A 27073-nucleotide genomic window follows, 5' to 3' on the forward strand; every position below is an offset into this window, starting at 1 on the left:
TGGTTTTTGAGACAACACCCATAAAGCGAGCAGTACGAGCGGGGATTCCCCACTTGTTCCTGAAGTCTAGCTTGTTACACAAGTTTGCTTCAACTCCATGTTTTCTTGGATGCTACAATCAGAATTATTTGATTGACATTTGCAAAAAGGGATAAGGGGATTCGCGAATTGGACTGTACGAACGATCTTATTTGAATAATAGGGAAATAAACAGAGCTAGATAACTTTTGCAAATTGGATCGTATGAAGATGAAGAAAAAGGGTTAAAGTGATTAGCAGTTAAGGTAACCTCAATGGCGTTTGAACAGTGTTGTCAGTTTAAAATAGAGTCTAACGTTAGACTATACTAAAAAGTTGATAATCAGAGAGATCCAGATGGTGAGAAAATAATTCTAATAATGGATAGCTTTACTTCTTCGATGTGTTCTGTATAATACGGAAGTAGCGTTTGAACAGTGTTGTCAGTTTAAAATAGAGTCTAACGTTATAGTATACTAAAAAGTTGATACTAAGAGAGATGTAGATGGCAAGAAAATAATTTTAATAATGAAATTCAGAACAAACCTTAGAAATCCTTGCAAATCAAGTAGTAAGGTGTATGTGAGTACGAACCATCAAGGATCATAAGCACCAATGACCCTAACCAGCAGATACATCAACCCCCCAAAGGTCTCCTATCCCCAAACTCGAAGGGCGCCCCCCTCCCCTCCAAATTTTTGGACCCTCCCCCCATTTTTGGCCCCCTTGGCCCCAATCCTACCTCCTTCGTATACGTAATAATTTTTGTTCGTTTAAAATTTCAATATGCAAGAGTTGGAATATTTCAGTAGTGTTATGTAATGGTTTACCTTGTCACACCTACATTCTCATGATTTTTCAAAGTTCCTTTTGGATTTATTTCATTGAAATGCAAGAGTTGGAATATTTCAGTAGTGTTTTGTTGTGCTTTACCTTGTCACACTTACTTTCTCTTGATTTTTCAAAGTTCATTTTGGATTTCTTTCGTTGAAATGCAAGAGTTGGAATATTTCAGTACTGTTTTGTTGTGGTTTACCTTGTCAAAATTACATTCTCTTGATTTTTCAAAGTTCATTTTGGATTTCTTTCATTGAAATGCCAGAGTTGAAATATTTCAGTAGTGTTTTGTCGTGCTTTACCTTGTCATAGTTACATTCTGTTGATTTTTTAGAGTTCATTTTGGATTTCATTCGTTGAAATGCAAGAGTTGGAATATTTCAGTAGTGTTTTGTTGTGATTTACTTTGTCACACTTACATTCGCTTGATTTTTCCTGTAAAATCTGAGCTAATAGGGTTTTTGACCGTAAACTCTAGTTTTTGTAAGAAAATTATGGAAAATACATTTCTCTGGTTCAAATGTGAAACTTAAGTCCAGTTATGGATCGAAAAATAAACTGTTTCTGTAAAATCTGAGCTAATAAGGGTGTTTGACCGTAAACTCTAGTTTTTTGTAAGAAAATTATGGAAAATACAATTCGTTGGCTCATAGGTGAAACTTAAGTCCAGCTATGGATCGAAAAATAAAAATATTTCCGTAAAATCTGAGCTAATAAGGGTTTTTTGACCGTAAAATTTAGTTTTTGTAAGAAAATTATGGAAAATACAATTCTCTGGTTCACATGTGAAACTTAAGTCCAGTTATGGATCGAAAAACAAAACTATTTCTGTAAAATCTGAGCTTATAAGGGTTTATGACCGTAAACTTTAGTTTTTTGTAAGAAAATTATAGTAAATACGATTCGTTAGCTCATAGGTGAAACTTAAGTCTATTTTTGGATCGAAAAATAAAACTATTTCTGTAAAATCTGAGCTTTTAAAGAATTGGGACAATATTTAAATTTTGGCGTAAAGAGTGAGGTTTAGAGAAGGAGGCAACCTCCCTCGTAAACGTAATAATTTTTGTTCGTTTAAAATTTCAATATTGAACCTTACTTTAAGTTGAAAAAACTTGTTTTTCCAAAAAAAAATTATGGAAAATACAATTATCTGATTCAAATGTGAAATTTAAGTCCAGTTATGGATCGAAAAATAAAACTATTTCTGTAAAATCTGAGCTAATAAGGGTTTTTGACCGTAAACTAGTTTTTATGTAAGAAAATTGTCGAAAATACATTTCTCTGGTTCATAGGTGAAACTTAAGTCCAGGTATGGATCGAAAAAATAAAAACTATTTCAGTAAAATCTGAGCTAATAGGTGTTTTTGTCTGTAAACTCTAGTGTTTATTGTTAGAATATTATGTAAAATTCATTTCCTTGGTTCAAATATGAAACTTAAGCCTAGTTATGGTTCAAAAAATAAAACTATTTCCGAGATATTTGAGCTAAAAAAGGTTTTTGACCGTAATTTCTAGTTTTTTGTAAGATAACTACGGAAGATACAATTCCAACTCTTTCATATTGAAATTTTATACAAACAAAAATTATTAAGTTTACGAGGGAGGTTGCCTCCTTCTCTAAACCTCACTCTTTACGCCATAATTTAAATAATGTCCCAATTCTTTAAAAGCTCAGATTTTACAGAAATAGTTTTATTTTTCGATCCAAAAATAGACTTAAGTTTCACCTATGAGCAAACGAATTTGATTTTTCATAATTTTCTTACAAAAAAATTAAAGTTTACGGTCAAAAATCCTTATTAGCTCAGATTTTACAGAAATAGTTTTATTTTTCGATCCATAACTGGACTTAAGTTTCACGTTTGAACCAGAGAATTGTATTTGACATATTTTTCTTACAAAAAACTAGAGTTTACGGTCAAAAAACCCGTATTAGCTCAGATTTTACGGAAATAGTTTTATTTTTCGATCCATAACTGGACTTAAGTTTCACCTATGAGCCAACGAATTGTATTTTCCATAATTTTCTTACAAAAAACTAGAGTTTACGGTCAAACACCCTTATTAGCTCAGATTTTACAGAAATAGTTTTATTTTTCGATCCATAACTGGACTTAAGTTTCACATTTGAACCAGAGAATTGTATTTTCTATAATTTTCTTACAAAAAACTAGAGTTTACGGTCAAAAACCCTTATTAGCTGAGATTTTACAGGAAAAATCAAGAGAATGTAAGTGTGACAAGGTAAACCACAACAAAACACTACTGAAATATGCCAACTCTTACATTTCAACGAAAGAAACCCAAAATGAACTTTAAAAAATCAAGAGAATGTAAGTCGGACAAGGTAAACCACGACAAAACACTACTGAAATATTCCAACTCTTGCATTTCAACGAAAGAAATCCAAAATGAACTTTGAAAAATTATGAGAATGTAAGTGTGATTTTTTTGTTTTGTTTAAAGTATGTTTCATCTCATTCGAAGACATGTAAAAAAAAAAGTAGAAAAAATATATCAAGTTAAAAAAAATAATAAAAAAAAAATTCAAAAAATAAAAAATAAAAAAAAAATGGGGGGCGGGGGCCAAAAAGTTGGAGGGGAGGGGGATGCCCTTCGATTTTGGGGATAGGGGACCTTTGGGGAGTTGATGTTTCTGCTGGTTAGGGTTATCGGTGCTTATGATCCTTGATGGTTCGTACTCACATACACCTTACTACTTGATTTGCAAGGATTTCTAAGGTTTGTTCTGAATTTCATTAGTAAAATTATTTTCTTGCCATCCACATCTCTCTTAGTATCAACTTTTTAGTATACTATAACGTTAGACTCTATTTTAAACTGACAACACTGTTCAAACGCCACTTGTGTATTATACAGAACACATCGAAGAAGCAAAGCTATCCATTATTAAAATTCTTTTCTTGCCATCTACATCTCTCTTAGTATCAACTTTTTAGTATACTATAACGTTAGACTCTATTTTAAACTGACAACACTGTTCAAACGCCATTGAGGTTACCTTAACTACTAATCACTTTAACCCTTTTTCTCCATCGTCATACTATCCAATTTGCAAAAGTTATCTAGCTCTGTTTATTTCCCTATTATTCAAATAAGATCGTTCGTACAGTCCAATTCACGAATCCCTTATCCCTTTTTGCAAATGTCAATCAAACAATTCTGATTGTAGCATCCATGAAACCGAGGAGTTGAAGCAAACTTGTGTAACAAGCTAGACTTCAGGAACCAGTGGGGAATCCTCGCTCGTACTGCTCGCTTTATGGGTGTTGTCTCAAAAACCACTCTGGTTGTGTTATACAACCTTGACTATAGTTTCAAAACATGTTTGAACACTTTATAGGTTTGCTAGCTTTTTAAAATGTGCACGTGAAGCTACGCTGCATATTCTTGTAGGGTTGAATGTAGGGTTGAAACTGTGCACACCCTTACTACTTATATATATATATATATATATATATATATATATATATATATATATATATATATATATATATATATATATATATATATATATATATATATATATATATATATATATATATATATATATATATATATATATATATATATATATATATATATATATATATATATATATATATATATATATATATATATATATATATATATATATATATATATATATATATATATATATATATATATACACACACACACACATATATATATATATATATATATATATATATATATATATATATATATATATATATATATATATATATATATATATATATATATATATATATATATATATATATATATATATATATATATATATATATATATATATATATATATATATATATATATATATATATATATATATATATATATATATATATATATATATATATATATATATATATATATATATATATATATACATATTTATCCTATTTTGTTTTATTTCATTAGCATTAACCAAACTTCACTTCTTTTGTGTCTTACAGTTAAAAAGCGTGAATTCAATTTTTAACGACAAATATTTCTATATACATTTATGTGGGTGCCAGAGCGCCATATATAAAAAGAGAATTGTGGGTAACAAATTCTCAAAAACTAAACTAAATACACATAAAAAAAAATAAGCTAAATACATGTAAAACCAAACAGCTTAAGAAAGCGTAGCTTTTCTTTGAAGATTCAATTCTTTTGGGAATCGATTTAATTTTTAAGTTAGATTTTTTACTGACGAAAAGCCTGTCAAATTTAATTAACTAATTTGATTTTTTATTTTCACGGTTCAACGTTGTAACACTGACGAAAATACTGGCCTGAAAAACTATATAATTTTGAAATATCAAAAAGAAGAAGAAAAGTCTTAAAAAGTCCCGTTTTTCGGGTGTAAATAGACCTAAAAGTGTGTCAGGGGGGGGGAATGCATATAGTTTGGAGTCCTTTGTTCTTTTAAGATTGCATTTCAAATTGAAAAAATAAATTTGCCAAAAATACGCAAAATGAAACCAGTTCTGATTATATTGGATAGGCTCCAACATAGCCCCTACTCACAGGCGCTGTCCCAATACTGTCCTAAGCGGGCGCTTCTGGCTGCTTAGTTTCCCCTCTGGCCCGGTATAAACCTCTTTAAGCAACCTCGTGATCTTGACTTTCGCTGGGGTCACGATGTTGACGCAAGACTTAATGTGGACGCCTACTCAACATGAGCAACTATGTCAGAGGAACCCCATCCTCACATCATCCACTGTTTCCGGCACCCACTCAGGTTACAGAAGCGCGCTACCGCTTCCAGCCGATAGACAAATATTATTACCTTCAAATTGAAAAAACTAGTCGATGGTTTCAAATCCCACCGGAGATGCTTTTTCTGTATGCAATTACTCTTGATTCCGTAGCATTTTTTGTCGTGAACAAATATACCAATCTGGCATAATAATTATTAGAAATTTGTTAATTTAAAACCAATAGGCATACTTATTTGCTCTGTTTTTTTAGGGGGACTCTTGGATTTATTACATAATTCCGGGTAAATATTTACCAAATCATATTATTGAGTAACAACTAAAGTGAATATACCATTCGATGCCTTTTTTATGCTGATTACGAATATAATAATCATTTCTATCGGAAATGAATTTCAGACCCCCCCCCCCCTATATTTGCCAATTCAGGGTATATATTTCTACATTAGGGGTGGGGGGTGTTTGCAAATTTTTTTTCTGATGTAAATGGGAGATAAGTTTAAACTTAACCCCTATCCCCCCCCCCCTAATGTAGAAATATATAGCCTGAATTGGCATATATAGGGGGGGAGGGATAAAATTTATTTCCGATAGAAATGATTATTATATTCGTAATAAGCATAAAAAAAGGCATCGAATGGTATATTCACTTTAGTTGTTACTCAATAATATGATTTGGTAAATACTTACCGAATTTCGAACTTATATAACATTTTTTTTATGTTAAATTGCTGAGTGCGAATTTTTTGTCATTACTACTAATACTAAATAAGGGGAAATTTGTTTCTTGGTGTGTGTGTGTGGCTCAACCCCAAGCAACTTAACTCCCTTTTAACTCAACTTCCATTCAAATGTAAGGATAGGTCGAATTGAGTTAAGATTGAATAAAATGGATGTTGAATTTAATGGGGCATGAGTTGCGTGTGGGTTGAGTCAAATGAATTGGGTTAAATGGGGACTGAGTTTCGAGGGTTTAATTGCACTGAGGTTCAGTTGAAATGAATGGGTTGAGCTGAAAGTCAATTTTTAATTTTTCATTTTCAAGAGAAGCAATTCTTTGTAGTACTCTGTATATTTCTACTTTCTTTCTTTTTTCTATTTAGAAGACATAACTAATGTAAGCTCAAAATGAGGACAAAAACCAAAACAAAAGAGGACAAAACGTAAGCTCAAAACGAGAAAAACTGGACCATCAAATGAGACAAAATCAAGAGAACGACCTGAGAAATATAGATGAACGGGTGAAAATGAAAAACCTAGACCACCAAAAGTGCCAAGACCAATCCGAGCAACTAAGGCAAAGGGCATTGAATAAATGTCTGAAGCAATGACAAACGAAAATGAAAAACAAAGAAATGTGTGGTTAGAATACTTGGAAAAACGATAACTACAACGAATCAAAAACGAAATTGACGAACAAAGAAATATACGGTTAAAAGTTAAGTGATAGGAAGAATCACAATAGCTCAAGATCGAAAGTGAAGAACAACAAAATAAGGGGTTACAAGACATGTGACAATGAGGATCAGAACGAATAAAAAATGGAAATAAAGAACAAAGAAATATATGCTTAGAAGATATACGACAGCGAAAACAAAGAAATAGTTAGTTAGCAGAAGTAGTAACCTGTATAAAGGTTTGACGACTATATTGACGACTACAAGAATATACAGTGCAAGGGTTTGACGAGTACAAGAATATACGCTATAGTTTCACGTGCACATTTTAAAAAGCTGGCAAACCTATAAAGTGTTCAAACACGTTTTGAGAGTATACTTGTTTGTTTTTTTTGTTTTGTTTAAATCGAAAACTAGAAAATGTCAAATTGCGTATTTAGGAATGGTTTTGTAGTAAAAGCTGTCTATCACCCATGCATTATCCACTGTTCCATTTCTTTTAAGTCTGTGCTATCAAGAGTGGTTTATGATTTTTTTGGACAATTGCCTTTAGTCAAGATTAGTTTGTTAGGAATGTGTCGGCAGATATCATTTGTGAATTGGATCGTATGAAGGAGGAGAAAAAAAGGGGTTTAACATTTGCAAATTGGACTATACGAACGATATTAATTGAATAATAGGGAAAAAAACAGAGCTAGATAGCATTTGCGAATTGGATCGTATGAAGGTGGAGAAAAAAAGGTTTAGCATTTGCGAATTGGACTATGCGAAGGATATTAATTGAATAATAGGGAAAAAACAGAGCTAGATAGCATTCGCAAATTGGATAGTATGAAGGTGGAAAAAAAGGGTTTAACATTTACGAATTGGACTATACGAACGATATTAATTGAATAATAGGGAAAAAAACAGAGCTAGATAGCATTTGCGAATTGGATCGTATGAAGGTGGAGAAAAAAGGGTGTAGCATCTACGAATTGGTGATTATCAGTAAAGGTAACCCCTCGGGGTTGTTAACTCATAGCGTGTTTATTATAAATGTGGAACAATATCAATCTAAGGAAATGATTAACGATGATAAAATGGTCTTATGACTTGACCTAGCTTTACTTCTTCGATGTGTTCTGTATAATACACAAGTGGTGTTTGAATATTGTTGTCAATTTAAAATAAAGTTTAACGTAATAGTATACTAAAAAGTTGATACTAAGAGAGATGTAGATGGCAAGAAAAGAATTTTAATAATGGGTAGTTTTACTTCTTCGATGTGTTCTGTATAAAACACAAGTGGCGTTTGAACATTGTTGTCAGTTTAAAATAGAGTCTAACGTTATAGTATACCAAAAAGTTGATACCAAGAGAGATGTAGATGGCAAGAAAAGAATTTGAATAATGAAATTCAGAACAAACCTTAGAAATCCTTGCAAATCAAGTAGTAAGGTGTATGTGAGTACGAACCATTGAGGATCATAAGCACCAACGACCCTATCCAGCAGATACCTAAACCCCCAAAAGGTCCCCTATCCCCAAAATCGAAGGGCGCCCCTCCCTCCAACTTTTTGGCCTGCTCCCCCCATTTTTTTTTTATTTTTTTACTTTTTTTTTGGCAATTGACATTTTTTTCTGATAACAAGCATCATTCATTGCGATCGTAGCTTTCAAATGTGAAACTTAAGTCCATTTTTGGATCGAATAATAAACTATTTCTGTAAAATCTGAGTTAAAAAGGGTTTTTGACCGTAAACTCTAGTTTTTTGTAAGAAAAATATGGAAAATACAATTTTCTCGTTCAAATGTGAAACTTAAGTCAATTTATGGATCGAAAAATAAAACTATTTCCGTAAAATCTGAGCTAATTAAGGTTTGAGCGTAAACTATAGTTTTTTGTAAGAAAATTATGGAAAATACAATTCTCTGGTTCAAATGTGATACTTAAGTCCATTTTTGGATCGAAAAAATAAACTATTTCTGTAAAATCTGAGCTAATAAGGGTTTTGGACCGTAAACTCTATTTTTTTGTAAGAAAATTACGGAAAATACATTTCTCTGGTTCAAATGTGAAACTTAAGTCCAGTTTTGGATCGAAAAATAAAACTAGTTCCGTAAAATCTGAGCTAATAAGGGTTTTTGACCGTAAACTCTAGTTTCTTGTAAAAAAAAATTACGGAAAATACAATTCACTGGCTCATAGGTGAAACTTCAGTCCAGTTTTGGATCGAAAAATATACTATTTTTGTAAAATCTGAGTTAATAAGGGTTTTTGACCGTAAACTCTAGCTTTTTGTAAGAAAATTATGGAAAATACAATTCTCTGGTTCAAATGTGAAACTTAAGACTATTTTTGGATCGAAAAATAAAACTATTTCCGTAAAATCTGAGCTAATAAAGGTTTTTCACTGTAAACTCTAGTTTTTTGTAAGAAAATTATGGAAAATACAATTCGTTGGCTCATAGGTGAAACTGAAGTCCAGTTTTGGATCGAAAAATAAACTATATGTAAAATCTGAGTTAATAAGGGTTTTTGACCGTAAACTCTAGCTTTTTGTAAGAAAATTATGGAAAATACAATTCTCTGGCTCAAATGTGAAACTTAAGTCCATTTTTGGATCGAAAAATAAAACTATTTCCGTAAAATCTGAGCTAATAAGGGTTTTTGACCGTAAACTCTAGTTTTTTGTAAGAAAATTATGGAAAATACAATTCTCTGGTTCAAATGTGAAACTTAAGTCCATTTTTCGTTAAGTGTCAGAGTGAATAAATTCACTATCAACATCCTTTATCAGATATATCAAATAAAATTGAAAAAATCTAAATTTCAGAATGAATAAATGCTTTAACAATATCCTTTATCGGATATGTAGGATAAAATTGACAAAATCTAAGTATCAGAGTGACTAATTTTTTTTATCAACATCCTTTGCCAGATACATCGAATAAAATTGATAAAATATAAGTGTTAGAGTGAATAAATTTTTATCAACATCCTTTGTCAGATACATCAGATAACATTCACAAAATCTAAATTTCAGAACGAATAAAAGCTTTAACAACATCCTTTATCGGATATTTCAGATAAAATTGACAAAATCTAAGTATCAGAGTGAACATTTTTTTTTATCAACATCTTTTGCCAGATACATCGAATAAAATTGACAAAATATAAGTGTCAGAGTGAATAAATTTTTCAATCAACAACTTTGTCAGATACATCAAATAAAATTGACAAAATCTAAATTTCAGAATTAATAAATATTTTAACAACATCCTTTATCGGATATATCGGATAAAATTGACAAAATCTAAGTATCAGCGTGATTAAATTTTATATCAACATCCTTTGCCAGATATATCAAATAAAATTGACAAAATCTAAATTTCAGAATGAATAAATTCATTATCAACATCCTTTGTCGGATATGTCGGATAAAATTGAAAAAATCTAAGTATCAGGGTGAATTTTTTTTTAACAATATCCATTGACAGATAAATCGAATAAAATTGATAAAATATAAGTGTCAGAGTGAATAAATTTTTTTTATCAACATCCTTTGTCAGATACAGCAAATAAAATTGACAAAATCTAAATTGCAGGATGAATAAATTCATTATCAACATCCTTTGTCGGATATGTCGGATAAAATTGACAAAATCTAAGTATCAGATTGAATAAATCTAAGTATCAGAGTGACTAAATTCTATATTAACATCCTTTTCTCGGATACATAGGATAAAAATGATCGAATCTAAGTGTCAGTGCGAATAAATTTTTTTATCAACATCCTTTGTCAGATACATCAAATAAAATTGACAAAATCTAAATTTCAGAATGAATAAATTCATTATCAACATCCTTTGTCGGATATGTCGGATAAAATTTACAAAATCTAAGTATCAGAGTGAATAATTTTTTTTTATCAAATTCCTTTGTCAGATACATCAAATAAAATTGACAAAATCTAAATTTCGGAATGAAGAAATACTTTAACAACATTCTTTATCGGATATGTCAGTTAAAATTGACAAAATCTAAGTATCAGAGTGACTAAATTCTATATCAACATCCTTTTCTCGGATACATAGAATATAATTGACAATTTCTAAGTGTTAGAGTGAATAAATTTTTTTTATCAACATCCTTTGGTAGATACATCGGATAAAATTGACAAAATCTAAATTTCAGAATGAATAAATTCATTATCAACATCCTTTGTCGGATATGTCAGATCAAATTGACAAAATATAAGTGTCAGAGTGAATATTTTTTTTAACAACATCTTTTGCCAGATAAATCGGATACAATTGCTAGAATATAAGTGTCAGAGTGAATAATTTTTTTTTATCAACATCTTTTTTCAGATACATCAAATAAAATTGACAAAATCTAAATTTCAGAATGAATAAATGCTTTAAAAACATCCTTTATCGGATATGTCGGATAAAATTAACATAATCTAAGTATCAGAGTGACTAAATTCTATATCAACATCCTTTTCTCGGATACATAGGATAAAATTGACAGAATCTAAGTGTCAGAGTGAATAAATTTTTCTTATCAACATCCTTTTCTCGGATACATAGAATAAAATTGACAAAATCTAAATTTCAGAATGAATAAATTCATTATCAACATCTTTTGTCGGATATGTCAGATAAAATTGACAAAATCTAAATTTCAGAATGAATAAATGCTTTAACAATATCCTTTATCGGATATATCGGATAAAATTGACAAAATCTAAGTATCAGCGCGACTAAATTCTATATCAATATCCTTTTCTCGGATACATAGGATAAAATTGACAAATTCTAAGTTTTAGAGTGAATAATTTTTTTTTATCAACATCCTTTGCCAGATAGATTGGATAAAATTGACAAAATCTAAGTATCAGAGTGAATAAATTCATTATCAACATCTTATGTCGGATATGTCGGATAAAATTGACAAAATCTAAGTATCAGAGTGAATATTTTTTTTTATCAACATCCTTTGCCAGATACATCGAATAAAATTGACAGAATCTAAGTGTCAGAGTGAATAATTTTTTTTTATCAACATCCTTTGTCAGATACATCGAATAGAAATTGACAAAATCTAAATATCAGAATAAATAAATGCTTTAACAACATCCTTTATTGGATTTGTCGGATAAAATTGACAAAATCTAAGCATCAGAGTGATTCATTTTTTATGGTTAATTTAGACGAGGTTACGTGCACGAACGTAACCTCGTCTAAATTAACTATAAAAAAATGAAATAAAGCTATATCGACTTTGCATGTCTCTCTCACTATGTATGCGCCGTCGCGGTATACACTCCATGTCTTGTCAATTTTATTCAATATAGACGACAAATGATGTTGATAATGCATTTAAAGGATGTTGATAAAGCATTTTTTCACTCTGATACTTAGATTTTGTCAATTTTATCCCATATATCCTAGAAAATGATATTGATATGGAATTTAATCACTCTGATACTTAGATTTTATCAATTTTATCCGACATATCCGACAAAGGATGTTGATAATGAATTTGTAAACTCTGACACTTAGATTTTGTCAATTTTATCCGATGTAACTGGCAAAGGATGTTGATAAAAAAATATTCACTGTAACACTTAGATTTTGTCAATTTTAATCTATGTATCCGAGAAAAGGATGTTGATGTAGAATTTAATCACTCTGATACTTAGATTTTGTCAATTTATCCGACAATCTGATAAAGGATGTTGTTAAAGCAATTATTCATTCTGATATTTAGATTTTGTCAATTTCTACTCGATGTATCTGACAAAGGATTTTGATAAAAAAAATTATTCACTCTGACAATTAGATTCTGTCAATTTTATTCGATGTATCTGGCAAAGGATGTTGAGACAAAAAATTATTCACTCTGATACTTACATTTTGTCAATTTTATCCGACATATCCGATAAAGGATGTTGTTAAAGCATTTATTCATTCTGAAATTTAGATTTTGTCAATTTTATCCGACATATCCGGCAAAGGATGTTGATAATGAATTTATTCATTCTGAAATTTAGATTTTGTCAATTTTATCCTATGTATCCGAGAAAAGGGTGTTGATAAAAAAAAATAATTCACTCTGACACTTAGATTCTTTCAATTTTATCCTATGTATCCGAGAAAAGGATGTTGATATAGAATTTAGTCACTCTGATACTGAGATTTTGTCAATTTTATCCGACATATCCGATAAAGGATGTTGTTAAAGCATTTATTTATTCTGAAATTTAGATTTTGTCAATTTTATTTGATGTATCTGACAAAGGATGTTGATAAAAAAAATTTATTAACTCTGACACTTATATTTTATCAATTTTATTAGATGTATCTGGAAAAGGATGTTGTTAAAAAAATATATTCACTCTGATACTTAGATTTTGTCAATTTTATCCGACATACCCGACAAAGGATGTTGATAATGAATTTATTCATTCTGAAATTTAGATTTTGTCAATTTTATCCGATGTATCTGCCAAAGCATGTTGATAAAAAAAAATTATTCACTCTAACACTTAGAATTTGTCAATTTTATCCTATGTATCCGAGCAAAGGATGTTGATATAGAATTTAGTCACTCTGATACTTAGATTTTGTCGATTTTAACCGACATATCCGATAAAGGATGTTGTTAAAGTAGTTATTCTTTCTGAAATTTAGATTTTGTCAATTTTTTTTGATGTATCTGACAAAGGATGTTGATAAAAAAAAATTATTCACTCTGACACTTATACTTTGTCAATTTTATCCGACATTTCCGACAAAGAATGTTGATAATGAATTGATTCATTCTGAAATTTAGATTTTGTCAATTTTATTTGATGTATCTGACAAAGGATGTTGATAAAAAAAAATTATTCACACTGAAACTTAGATTTTGTCAATTTTATCCTATGTATCCGAGAAAAGGATGTTAATATACAATTTAGTCATGCTGATACTTAGATTTTGTCAATTTTATCCGACATATCTGACAAAGGATGTTGATAATGAATCTATTCAATCTGAAATTTAGATTTTGTCAATTTTATTTGATGTATCTGACAAAGGATGTTGATAAAAAATTTATTCACTCTTACACTTATATTTTATCAATTTTATTCGATATATCTGGAAAAGGATGTTGATAAGAAATTTATTCACTCTGATACTTAGATTAGTCAATTTTATCTGACATATCTGACAAAGGATGTTGATATTGAATTCATTAATTCTAAAATTAATATTTTGTCAATTCTATCCGATGTATCTGCCAAACGATGTTAATAAAAAAAATTTATTCACTCTAACACTTTGAATTTGTCATTTTAATCCTATATATTTAAGAAAAGGATGTTGATGTAGAATTCAGTCAAGCTGATGCTTATATACTGTCAATTGTATTTGACATATCCTACAACTGATGTTGTTCAAGCATTTAGTTATTCTGAAATTTAGATTATGTCAATTTTATTTGATATACCTGACAAAGGAATTTTGATACAAAAATTTGATTCACTCTGACACTTATATTCTATCAATTTGATCCTACATATTCGATAAAGGATGTTGAAAAAAAAATTATTCACTCTAACACTTAGAATTTGTCAATTTTATCCTATGTATCCGAGAAAAGGATGTTGATATAGAATTTAGTCACTCTGATACTTAGATTTTGTCAATTTTATCCTATGTATTTACTATATTTACTCTGATACTTAGATTTGGTCAATTTTATCGGACATATCCGACAAAGAATGTTTATAATGAATTTATTCGTTCTAAAATTTAAATTTTGTCAATTTTATCCAATGTATCTGCCAATGGATGTAGATAAAAAAATTTATTCACTCTAACACTTAAAATTTGTCAATTTTATCCTATGTATCCGAGAAAAGGATGTTGATATATAATTTAGTCACTCTGATACTTAGATTTTGCCATTTTTATCCTATGTATCCGAGAAAAGGATGTTGATATAGAATTTAGTCACTCTGATACTTAGATTTTGTTAATTGTATCCGACATATCCGACAAAGGATGTTGATAATGAATTTATTCATTCTGAAATTTAGATTTTGTCAATTTTATTTGATGTATCTGACAAAGGATGTTGATAAAAACAAATTATTCACACTGACACTTAGATTCTGTAAATTTTATTCTATGTATCCGAGAAAAGGATGTTGATATAGAATTTAGTCACTCTGATACTTAGATTTTGTCAATTTTATCCGACATCTGATAAAGGATGTTGTTAAAGCATTTATACGTTCTGAAATTTAGATTTTGTCAATTTTATTTGATGTATCTGACAAAGGATGTAGATAAAAAATTCATTCACTCTGACACTTATATTTTATCAATTTTATTCGATGTATCTGGCAAAGGATGTTGTTAAAAAAAATATTCACTCTGATACTTAGATTTCGTCAATTTTTTCCGACATGTCCGACAAAGGATGTTGATAATGAACTTATTCATTGTGAAATTTAGATTTTGTCAATTTTATTTGAAATATCTGACAAAGGATGTTGATAAAAAAATTTATTCACTCAAACACTTATATTTTATCAAATTTATTCGATGTATCTGGTAAAGGAAGTTGATAAGAAAAATTTAGTCACTCTGATACTTATATTTTGTCAATTTTATCCGACATATCCGATAAAGTATGTTGCTAAAGCATTTATTCATTCTGAGATTTAGATTTTGTCATTTTTATTTGATGTATCTGACAAAGGATGTTGATAACGAATTTTTTCACTCTGACACTTAACGAAAAATGGACTTAATTTTCACATTTGAACTAGAGAATTGTATTTTCCATAATTTTCTTACAAAAAACTAGAGTTTCCGGTCAAAGACCCTTATTAGCTCAGATTTTAAGGAAATAGTTTTATTTTTTGATCCAAAAATGGACTTAAGTTTCACATTTGAGCCAGGTAATTGTATTTTACATAATTTTCTTACAAAAAACTAGAGTCTACGGTCAAAAACCCTTATTAACTCAGATTTTACATAGATAGTTTATTTTTCGATCCAAAACTAAACTTAAGTCTCACCTATGAGCCAACGAATTGTATTTTCCATAATTTTCTTCAAAAAAACTAGAGTTTACGGTCAAAAACCCTTATTAGCTCATATTTTACAGAAACACTTTATTTTTCAATCCAAAAATGGACTTAAGTTTCACCTATGAGCCAACGAAATGTATTACGGTCAAAAATCCTTATTAGCTCAGATTTTACAGAAAGAGTTTATTTTTCGATCCAAAAATAGACTTAAGTTTCACCTATGAGCCAACGAATTGTATTTTCCATAATTTTCTTACAAAAAAAACTAGAGTTTACGGTCAAAAACCCTTATTAACTCAGATTTTACAGAAATAATTTATTTTTCGGTCCAAAACTGGACTTAAGTCTCACCTATGAGCCAACGAATTGTATTTTCCATAATTTTCTCACAAAAAAACTAGAGTTTACGGTCAAAAACCCTTATTAGCTCAGATTTTACGGAAATAGTTTTATTTTCGATCCAAAAATGGACTTAAGTTTCACATTTGAACCAGAATATTGTATTTTCCATCATTTTCTTACAAAAACTAGAGTTTACGGTCAAAAAGCCTTATTAGCTCATATTTTACAGAAATGGTTTTTTTTCGATCAAAAAATGGACTTAAGTTTCTCATTTGAAGCAGAGAAATGTATTTTCCATAATTGTCTTACAAAAAACTAGAGTTTACGGTCAAAAACCCTTATTAGCTCAGATTTTACAGAAATAGTTTATTTTTTATATCCAAAAATGGACTTTAGTTTCACATTTGAACCAGAGAATTATATTTTCCATAATTTTCTTACAAAAAACTATAGTTTACGGTCAAAAACCCCAATTAGCTCAGATTTTACGGAAATAATTTTATTTTTCGATCCATAAATGGACTTAAGTTTCACATTTGAATCAGAGAATTGTATTTTCCATAATTTTCTTATAAAAAACTAGTTTACGGTCAAAAACCCTTATTAGCTCAGATTTTACGGAAATAGTTTTGTTTCTCAATCCAAAATGGGCTAAAGTTTCATAGTTGAACCAAAGAATTGTATTTTTCAAAATTTTCTAACAAAAAACTAGAGTTTACGGTCAAAACCCCTTATTAGCTCAGATTATACAGAAATAGTTTATTTTTCAATCCAAAAATAGACTTAAGTTTCACATTTGAAAGCTACGATCGCAAAATGATACTTGTTATCAGAAAAAAATGTCAATTCCAAAAAAAAAAGAAAAAAAAAATCAAAAAAAAAATGGGGGAGGGGGCCAAAAAGTTTGAGGGAGGGGGCACCCTTCGATTTTGGGGGATAGAGGACCTTTGGGAGGTTTAGGTCTCTGCTGGTTAGGGTCGTTGGTGCTTAGGATTCTTGATGGTTTGTACTCTCATAAACCTTACTGCTTTATTTGCAAGGATTTCTAAGTTTTGTTCTGAATTTCACTACTAAAATTCTTTTCTTGCAATCTACATCTCTCTTAGCATCAACTTTTAGTATACTATAACGTTAGACTCTGTTTTAAACTGACAACACTGTTCAAACGCCACTTGTGTATTATACAGAACACATCGAAGAAGTAAAGCTATCCATTATTAAAATTCTTTTCTTGCCATCTATATCTCACTTAGTATCAACTTTTTAGTATACTATAACGTTAAACTCTATTTTAAATTGACAACACTGTTCAAATACCACTTGTGTATTATACAGAACACATCGAAGAAGTAAAGCTAGGTCAAGTTAGAAGACCATTTTATCCTCGTTAACCCTTTCCATAGATTGATATTGTTCCAAATTTATAATAAATACGCTATGAGTTAACGACCCCGAGGGGTTACCTTAACTGATAATCACCAATTCGCAAATGCTATACCCTTTTATCTCCACCTTCATACGATCCAATTCGCAAATGCTATCTAGCTCTGTTTTTTCCCTATTATTCAATTAATATTGTTCGTATAGTCAAATTCGCAAATTCTAAACCCTTTCTTTTTTTTCTCCCCCTTCATACGATCCAATTCGCAAATGCTATCTAGCTCTGTATTTTCCCCTATTATTCAACTGATATCCTTCGTATAGTCTAATTCGCAAATGCTAAACCATTTTTTTCTCCACCTTCATAAGATCCAATTCACAAATGCTATCTAGCTCTGTTTTTTCCCTATTATTCAATTAATATCCTTCGTATAGTCCAATTCGCAAAATGCTAAACCCCTTTTTTTCTCCACCTTCATACGATCCAATTCACAAATGCTATCTGCCGACACATTCCTAACAAACTAATCTTGACTAAAGGCAATTGTCCAAATACATCATAAACCACTCTTGATAGCACATACTTCAAAGAAATGGAACAGTGGATAATGCATGGGTGATAGACAACTTTTCCTACAAAATCATTCCTAAATACGCAATTTGATATTTTCTAGTTTTCGATTTTAAAAAAACAACAAAAAAACAAACAATTATACTCTCAAAACATGTTTGACCACTTTATAGGTTTGCCAGCTTTTTAAAATGTGCACGTGAAACTATAGTGTATATTCTTGTACTCGTCAAACCCTTGCACTGTATATTCTTGTAGTCGTCAATGTAGTCGTCAAACCTTTATACAGGTTACTACTAGCAGAGTAGTGGCAGCAAGAATTACAAGCCACAGCGGGAATAAGAAAATGTCAAAAATGAAAGTGAAGAACAAAGAAAGTGCACAACAAAGGTGTTTTATTTGGAGGTTCCTACCTGCTTGTCGAGTTGCATTGCCACCTCCACAATTTCAAAATTAATTGGTTAGGCCTGTTATAGGACGTCACTTGCTCTCTAAAGAGTTCCATAAACAAATACAAAACGTGAACTCATGTTTTGCTTTAGCTTCATTATAGTCCAGTATAAGTACGGTTTGACCAGGACAAAATTGCAACAAAAGGTTTTTTTTACAAAAAAATGTTCAAAGGAAATCGCTGAACAACATATCCAAAATCCACTAAAATTGCTCGCCGGGAGAACCTTGTGGGGCTGCTTAAAGAGGGTGGAAGGGGGCAAAAGAATAGGTTTTTCTATTTTTGACATTTAGGAAGCTTTTCTTAAACTAAAATACTCCAAAAAAAAAATCGCTGAACAACATATATGAAATCTGCTAAGATTGCCCGTCGGAAAAATCTTCTACAGCAGTAGTAATCTAAGTTATACTTCTACGACTTTATGTTCCTTCCGGTTTTTCTGGTAGGTAATTCTATTCTACAGGGGCATTACACCCTTTCAAAGAGAGTGAGTATCCTCTCACATAGCCTTATACTTCTATGGCCCCTCCGTACCAAACAGGTTTTTCTGGTAGGTATTCTATTCTAGAGGTCATTACATCTTTGCCAAGAGATTTACGCAATTAATTAAACCTGTATTATAAAACCAGCGCGTCTTGTTTCGAGTTTTAACGGACAAGTTTTTGAAAAGCAGACAGTTTTTTTTTCTTGTTTAGCATTTGCAAAAAAGGGGTAATTAATGAGTGGAAATTTTTTTAATGCTTTTACAATCGAAGATGTTTGATTAACCTTTGCAAAAAAAGGGGTAATGGGATTTGTGAATTGGAGGAGATGCCATGATTATGTACTGTATAATACACAAGTGATGTTTTGGAGCGTATTGTCAATTTAACGAGAAATGACTGAAAAGTTTTTTGAGGGAGATGGGTTGCATGGAGGGTTGAGTTGCATGCGAGTTCAGTTAAAGGGGGTACAGTTACACGGGGGTTTCGGTTATACAGGGGTTCAGTTACAAGGGGGATCAGTTGCATGGGGGTTGAGTTAAATGGGGATTGAGTTCCACGAGAGTAGGGCTTTGTCGTGGTTTAGCTTGTCACAGTTTTAAAAGAGCTTTACGGGGATTGAGAGACTCAGTTGCCGGATTCCGTGTGGTTTTTCTTTACTTGGTGGTCATTAAAAACGAAATTTTTGTGTTAAATAAGTAGTTTTTGTATCTTTTAAAAGAGCTTTACGGGGATTGAGACTCAGTTGCCAGATTCCGTGTGGTTTTTCTTTACTTGGTGGTCATTAAAAATGAAAGTTTTGTGTTGAATAAGTAGTTTTTGTATCTTTTAAAAGAGGTTTACGGGGTTTGAGAGACTCAGTTGCCTGATTCAGTGTGGTTTTTCTTTACTGGGTGTTCATAAAAATAGAAATTTTTTTTTTTAATAAGTAGATTTTTTATATTTTAAAAGAGCTTTACGGGGATTGAGAGACTCAGTTGCCGGATTCCATGTGGTTTTTCTTTACTTGGTGGTCATTAAAAATGAAATTTTTGTGTTAAATAAGGAGTTTTTGTATCTTTTAATAGAGCTTTAAGGTGTTTGAGAGACTCAGTTGCCTGATTCCTTGTGGTTTTTCTTTACTTGGTGGTCATTTTCCTTTACTTGGTGGTCATTAAAAACGAAATTTTTGTGTTAAATAAGTAGTTTTTGTATCTTTTAAAAGAGCTTTACAGGGGTTTGAGAGACTCAGTTGCCTGATTCCATGTGGTTTTTCTTTACTTGGTGGTCATTAAAAACGAAATTTTTGTGTTAAATAAGTAGTTTTTGTATCTTTTAAAAGAGCTTTACGGGGTTTGAGAGACTCAGTTGCCTGATTCCGTGTGGTTTTGTTTACTTGGTTGTCAATAAAAAAGAAAATTTTTTGTTAAATAATTAGTTTTTTTATCTTTTAAAAGAGCATTTCAGGGTTTGTGTGTCTCAGTTGCCTGAGTCCGTGTGGTTTTTCTTTACTAGGTGGTCATTAAAAACGAAATTTTTGTGTTAAATAAGTAGTTTTTGTATCTTTTAAAAGAGCTTTAAGGGGTCTGAGAGACTCAGTTGCCTGATTCCGTGTGGTTTTTCTTTACTTGGTGGTCATTAAAAACAAAATTTTTGTGTTAAATAAGTAGTTTTTGTATCTTTTAAAAGAGCTTTACGGGGTTTGAGAGACTCAGTTGCCAGATTCCGTGTGGTTTTTCTTTACTTTGTGGTCATTAAAAATTAAATTTTTATGTTAAATAAGTAGTTTTTGTATCTTTTAAAAGAGCTTTAAGGGGTTTGAGAGACACATTTGCCTGATTCCATGTGGTTTTCTTTACTTTGTGGTCATTAAAAACTAAATTTTTGTGTTAAATAAGTAGTTTTTGTATCTTTTAAAATAGCTTTAAGGTGATTGAGAGACTCAGTTTCCTGATTCCGTGTCTATTTACTTTACTTGTTTGTCATTAAAAACGAAATTTTTGTGTTAAATAAGTAGTTTTTGTATCTTTTAAAAGAGCTTCACGGGGTTTGAGAGACTCAGTTGCCTGATTCCGTGTGTTTTTTCTTTACTTGGTGGTCTTTAAAAATGAAATTTTTGTTTTAATTAATTATTTTTTTTATCTTTTAAAATATATTTAAGTTAATTGATATACTCAGTTTCCAAATTCCGAGTGGTTTTTCTTTAATTGGTGGTCATTAAAAACGAAATTTTTGTGTTAAATAAGTAGTTTTTGTATCTTTTAAAAGAGCTTTACGGGGATTGAGAGACTCAGTTGCCGTATTCCGTGTGGTTTTTCTTTTCTTGGTGGTCATTAAAATCGAATTTATTGTGTTAATTAAGTAGTTTTTGTATCTTTTAAAAGAGCTGTACGGGGTTTGAGAGACTCTGTTGCCAAATTCCGTGTGATTTTTCTTTACTTGGTGGTCGTTAAAAAAGAAATTTTTTTGTTAAATAAGTAGTTTTTGTATCTTTTAAAAGATCTTTACGGGGATTGAGAGAATCAGTTGCCTTATTCCGTGTGTTTTTCGTTTACTTGGTGGTCATTAAAAAAGAAAATTTAGTTTTATATAAGTCGTTTTTTTATATTTTAAAATAGATTTCAGGGGATTTAGATAATAAGTTGAATTATTACAAGTTTATTTTAGTTAAGATGTTGTAATTAAAATCTTAAATTTCTTGGTATATTATTATTTTTTTTATATTTTAAAAGAGCTTTACGGGGACTGAGAGACTCAGTTGCCGGATTCCGTGTGGTTTTTCTTTACTTGGGGGAAATTAAAAACGAAATTTTTGTGTTAAATAAGTAGTTTTTGTATCTTTTAAAAGAGCTTTACGGGGTTTGAGAGACTCAGTTGCCTGATTCCGTGTGGTTTTTTTTTACTTGGTGTTCATTAAAATTGAGATTTTAGTTGTAAATAAGTAGTTGTTGTATCTTTTAAAAGAGCTTTGAAGGGATTGACAGACCCAGTTGCCTGATTCCGGATGCTTTTTCTTTAATTGGTTGTCAGTAAAAAAGAAATTATTGTGTTAAATAATTAGATTTTGTATCTTTTAAAAGAGCTTTAAGGGGTTTGAGAGACTCAGTTGACTGATTCCGTGTGGTTTTTCTTTACTTTGTGGTCATTAAAAACGAAATTTTTGTGTTAAATAAGTAGTTTTTGTATCTTTTAAAAGAGCTTTACGGGGATTGAGATACTCAGTTGCCGGATTCCGTGTGGTTTTTCTTTACTTGGTGGTCATTAAAAATAAAATTTTTTTGTTAAATAAGTAGTTTTTGTATCTTTTAAAATAGCTTTAATCAAAATTAAATTGCATTTACTATTTTTCATTTAAACTAATGCAGTTTCTATAAAAAATTTGAAATTATTTCGTTTAAACTTCTATAAAGTTAAGTTAACATGTTTATCTCCAATCCCCACTCAAGAATTTTGATCTGTAAGATCTGAGAAAAACCGGTTTGTAATTGAATTCAGCATATGCGATAGAATTGACTATTGTACGAAAAGAACTCGTAAAACTGCAGTTTCTATAAAATAGGCTGAATTACAAAATCAAAATTAAATTGCATTTACTACTTTTCATTTAAACTAATGCAGTTTCTATAAAAAATTTGAAATTATTTCGTTTAAACTTCTATAAAGTTAATTTAACATGTTACAAAATTCCACATTATTGCACAGAAATATCAAACTCGTAGGTTAGAAAAGCACAGGCTATTTTTTTATTGCATTCAGCATATGCAATAGAATTGATTTTCGACGTATTTAAAAAAAACAATTCAAATTGAATAATCTGGTAGATGGATAGAACTAGATCTTAACTAACAATTGTTAGTGGTATTGTTACAATTGTTACAATGTAGAACTACAGAATGATTTAAAACTTTATTAAAAGTTCAGAAACATATCTATACTATTTTCTAACAATAGCAGAAACACATTTACCTTCTTTCAAATTATTTTAATTTAGGTACTTGTTCAATATCTCCAACCCCACTCAAGAATTTTGATCTGTAAGATCTGAGAAAAACCGGTTTGTAATTGCATTCAGCATATGCGATAGAATTGACTATGGTACGAAAAGAGCTCGTAAAACTGCAGTTTCTATAAAAAAGGCTGAATTACAAAATCAAAATTAAATTGCATTTACTACTTTTCATTTAAACTAATGCAGTTTCTATACGAAATCTGAAATTATTTCGTTTAAACTTCTATAAAGTTAAGTTAACATATTACCAAATTCCACATTATTGCACAGAAATATCAAAATTGTTAGTGGTATTGTTACAATTGTTACCATGTAGAACTACAGAATGATTTAAAACTGTATTAAAAGTTCAGAAACACATCTATACTATTTGCTAACAATAGCAGAAACACATTTACCTTCTTTCGAATTATTTTAATTTAGATACTTGTTCAATATCTCCAATCCCCACTCAAGAATAATGATCTGTAAGATCTGAGAAAAACCGGTTTGTAATTGCATTCAGCATATGCGATAGAATTGACTATGGTACGAAAAGAGCTCGTTAAACTGCAGTTTCTATAAAAAAGGCAGAATTACAAAATCAAAATTAAATTGCATTTACTACTTTTCATTTAAACTAATGCAGTTTCTATAAGAAATTTGAAATTATTTCGTTTAAACTTCTATAAAGTTAAGTTAACATGTTACCAAATTCCACATTATTGCACAGAAATATCAAAATTGTTAGTGGTATTGTTACAATTGTTACCATGTAGAACTACAGAATGATTTAAAATTGTATTAAAAGTTCAGAAACATATCTATACTATTTGCTAACAATAGCAGAAACACATTTACCTTCTTTCGAATTATTTTAATATAGGTACTTGTTCAATATCTCCAATCCCCACTCAAGAATTTTGATCTGTAAGATCTGAGAAAAACCGGTTTGTAATTGCATTCAGCATATGCGATAGAATTGACTATGGTAGGAAAAGAGCTCGTAAAACTGCAGTTTCTATAAAAAAAAGGCTGAATTATAAAATGAAAATTAAATTGCATTTACTGCTTTTCATTTAAAGTAATGCAATTTCTATAAAAAATTTGAAATTATTTCGTTTAAACTTCTATAAAGTTAAGTTAACATGCTACCAAATTCCACATTATTGCACAGAAATATCAAAATCGTAGGTTAGAAAAGCACAGGCTATTTTTTTATTGTATTCAGCATATACAATAGAATTGATTTTCGACGTATTTAAAAAAAAACAATTCAAATTGAATAATCTGGTAGATGGATAGAACTAGATGTTAACTAACAATTGTTAGTGGTATTGTTACAATTGTTACCATGTAGAACTACAGAATGATTTAAAACTGTATTAAAAGTTCAGAAACACATCTATACTATTTGCTAACAATAGCAGAAACACATTTACCTTCTTTCGAATTATTTTAATTTAGGTACTTGTTGAATATCTCCAACCCCACTCAAGAATTTTGATCTGTAAGATCTGAGAAAAACCGGTTTGTAATTGCATTCAGCATATGCGATAGAATTGACTATGGTACGAAAAGAGCTTGTAAAACTGCAGTTTCTATAAAAAAGGCTGAATTACAAAATCAAAATTAAATTGCATTTACTACTTTTCATTTAAACTAATGCAGTTTCTATACAAAATTTGAAATTATTTCGTTTAAACTTCTATAAAGTTAAGTTAACATGTTACCAAATTCCACATTATTGCACCGAAATATCAAAATCGTAGGTTAGAAAAGCACAGGCTATTTTCTTATTGCATTCAGCATATGCGATAGAATTGACTATGGTACGAAAAGAGCGGAAACTATCTCTTAAAAAAAAAAAATTGCTCACCAAGTTTGGCGAAGTAAATTCTTCTATTCGTGTTCCACTTCATGCTTCAAATTGTAAGAAGGAACTGAATATACATCATACTGTTTTTAAGGGATTTTATACGTATCTTGGATTAAGTCTCTTCTTAACATTATTCTGCACTAACGCTACATCTTGGGGATTAAAAGAGTCAAATTTCACCTTAAAACGCTAACATATCTGATCAAGTAATTTAAGTCTTAGGATCAATTTCGTAGGAAACACTCGATACCCTTAAGATGTCTGATTCAAATTATTAAACCTATGGAAATTCTTGATTATGTAATTCAGTCACTTTTACAGAAACTGTACATTTTTTGTTACCAAATTCGGGTCTAGATTTCATTTTTACAGAAACTGAACATTTTTCTTACCAAATTCTGGTCTAGATTTACCTTTGATTCGAACTGTAAGTAAGGAGCGACACGGCTCAATAGTAACCAAAACTCTAAAAGCCAATTAATAGCTTACTCGCATGCTGTTACAAAACTCCTGGTTAATACAAAAATCACGAAGAATAAAAGCTGTAGTGGATTAAATAAAAAAAAAAACCACGGGTGGGACCCCCACCACCAAGGTTAGGTTACCTAACATTTGTGGGTGCCCCCCCCCACCCCCGGGGGCCACGGGGACTGAAAGCCTACCACGGGTGGGACCCCCACCACCAAGGTTAGGTTACCTGACATTTCAAGGTGACCCCCCAACCCCGGGGCCACGGGACCGAAAGCCTGACACGGGTAGGACCCTCACCACCAAGGTCAGGTTAGGTTAGATTAGGTTAAGTTACCTAAGATTTCTAGGTTAACTTACATCAGGTTAAGTGGCGCGCCACTTAACCTGATGTAAAAGTGACTGAATTACATAATCAAGAATTTCCATAGGTTTAATAATTTGAATCAGACATCTTAAGGGTATCGAGTGTTTCCTACGAAATTGATCCTAAGACTTAAATTACTTGATCAGATATGTTAGCGTTTTAAGGTGAAATTTGACTCTTTTAATCCCCAAGATGTAGCGTTATTGCAGAATAATGTTAAGAAGAGACTTAATCCAAGATACGTATAAAATCCCTTAAAAACAGTATAATGTATATTCAGTTCCTTCTTACAATTTGAAGCATGAAGTGGAACACGAATAGAAGAATTTACTTCGCCAAACTTGGCGAGCAATTTTTTTTTTAAGAGATAGTTTCCGCTTTTTTCGTATCATAGTCAATTCTATCGCATATGCTGAATGCAATAAAAAAATAGCCTGTGCTTTTCTAACCTACGATTTTGATATTTCGGTGCAATAATGTGGAATTTGGTAACATGTTAACTTAACTTTATAGAAGTTTAAACGAAATAATATCAAATTTTTTATAGAAACTGCATTAGTTTAAATGAAAAGTGGTAAATGCAATTTAATTTTGATTTTGTAATTCAACCTTTTTTATAGAAACTGCAGTTTTACTGGCTCTTTTTGTATCATAGTCAAGTCTATTGCATATGCTGAATGAAATTACAACCGATTTTTCTCAGATCTTACAGATCAAAATTCTTGAATGGGGTTGGAGATATTGAACAAGTACCTAAATTAAAATAATTCGATAGGAGGTAAATGTGTTTCTGCTATTGTTATCAAATAGTATAGATGTGTTTCTGAACTTTTAATACAGTTTTAAATCATTCTGTGGTTTTACATGGTAAAAATTGTAACATTATCACTAACAATTGTTAGTTAAGATCTAGTTCTATCCATCTACCAGATTATTCAATTTGAATTGTTTTTTTTTTAATACGTCGAAAATCAATTCTATCGCATATGCTGAATGCAATAAAAAAATAGCCTGTGCTTTTCTAACCTACGATTTTGATATTTCTGTGCAATAATGTGGAATTTGGTAACATGTTAACTTAACTTT

At 30.5% G+C, this 27073-nt stretch overlaps 1 protein-coding gene and 1 non-coding gene across 3 annotated transcripts in view; both read right to left on the reverse strand.

Moving 5' to 3' along the window:
* Window positions 1-27073, reverse strand: part of LOC148951314 (cytidine deaminase-like) — a 43923-nt gene that overhangs the window by 7203 nt on the left and 9647 nt on the right. The window lies entirely within an intron of this gene.
* On the reverse strand, window positions 5361-5654 carry LOC148951315 (signal recognition particle RNA). Its single transcript, XR_016141941.1, has one exon.

Source organism: Artemia sp. Qi Xiang Cuo, chromosome 6 (assembly GCF_049724085.1).
Source record: "Artemia sp. Qi Xiang Cuo chromosome 6, ASM4972408v1, whole genome shotgun sequence".
Classification (NCBI taxonomy): domain Eukaryota; kingdom Metazoa; phylum Arthropoda; class Branchiopoda; order Anostraca; family Artemiidae; genus Artemia; species Artemia sp. Qi Xiang Cuo.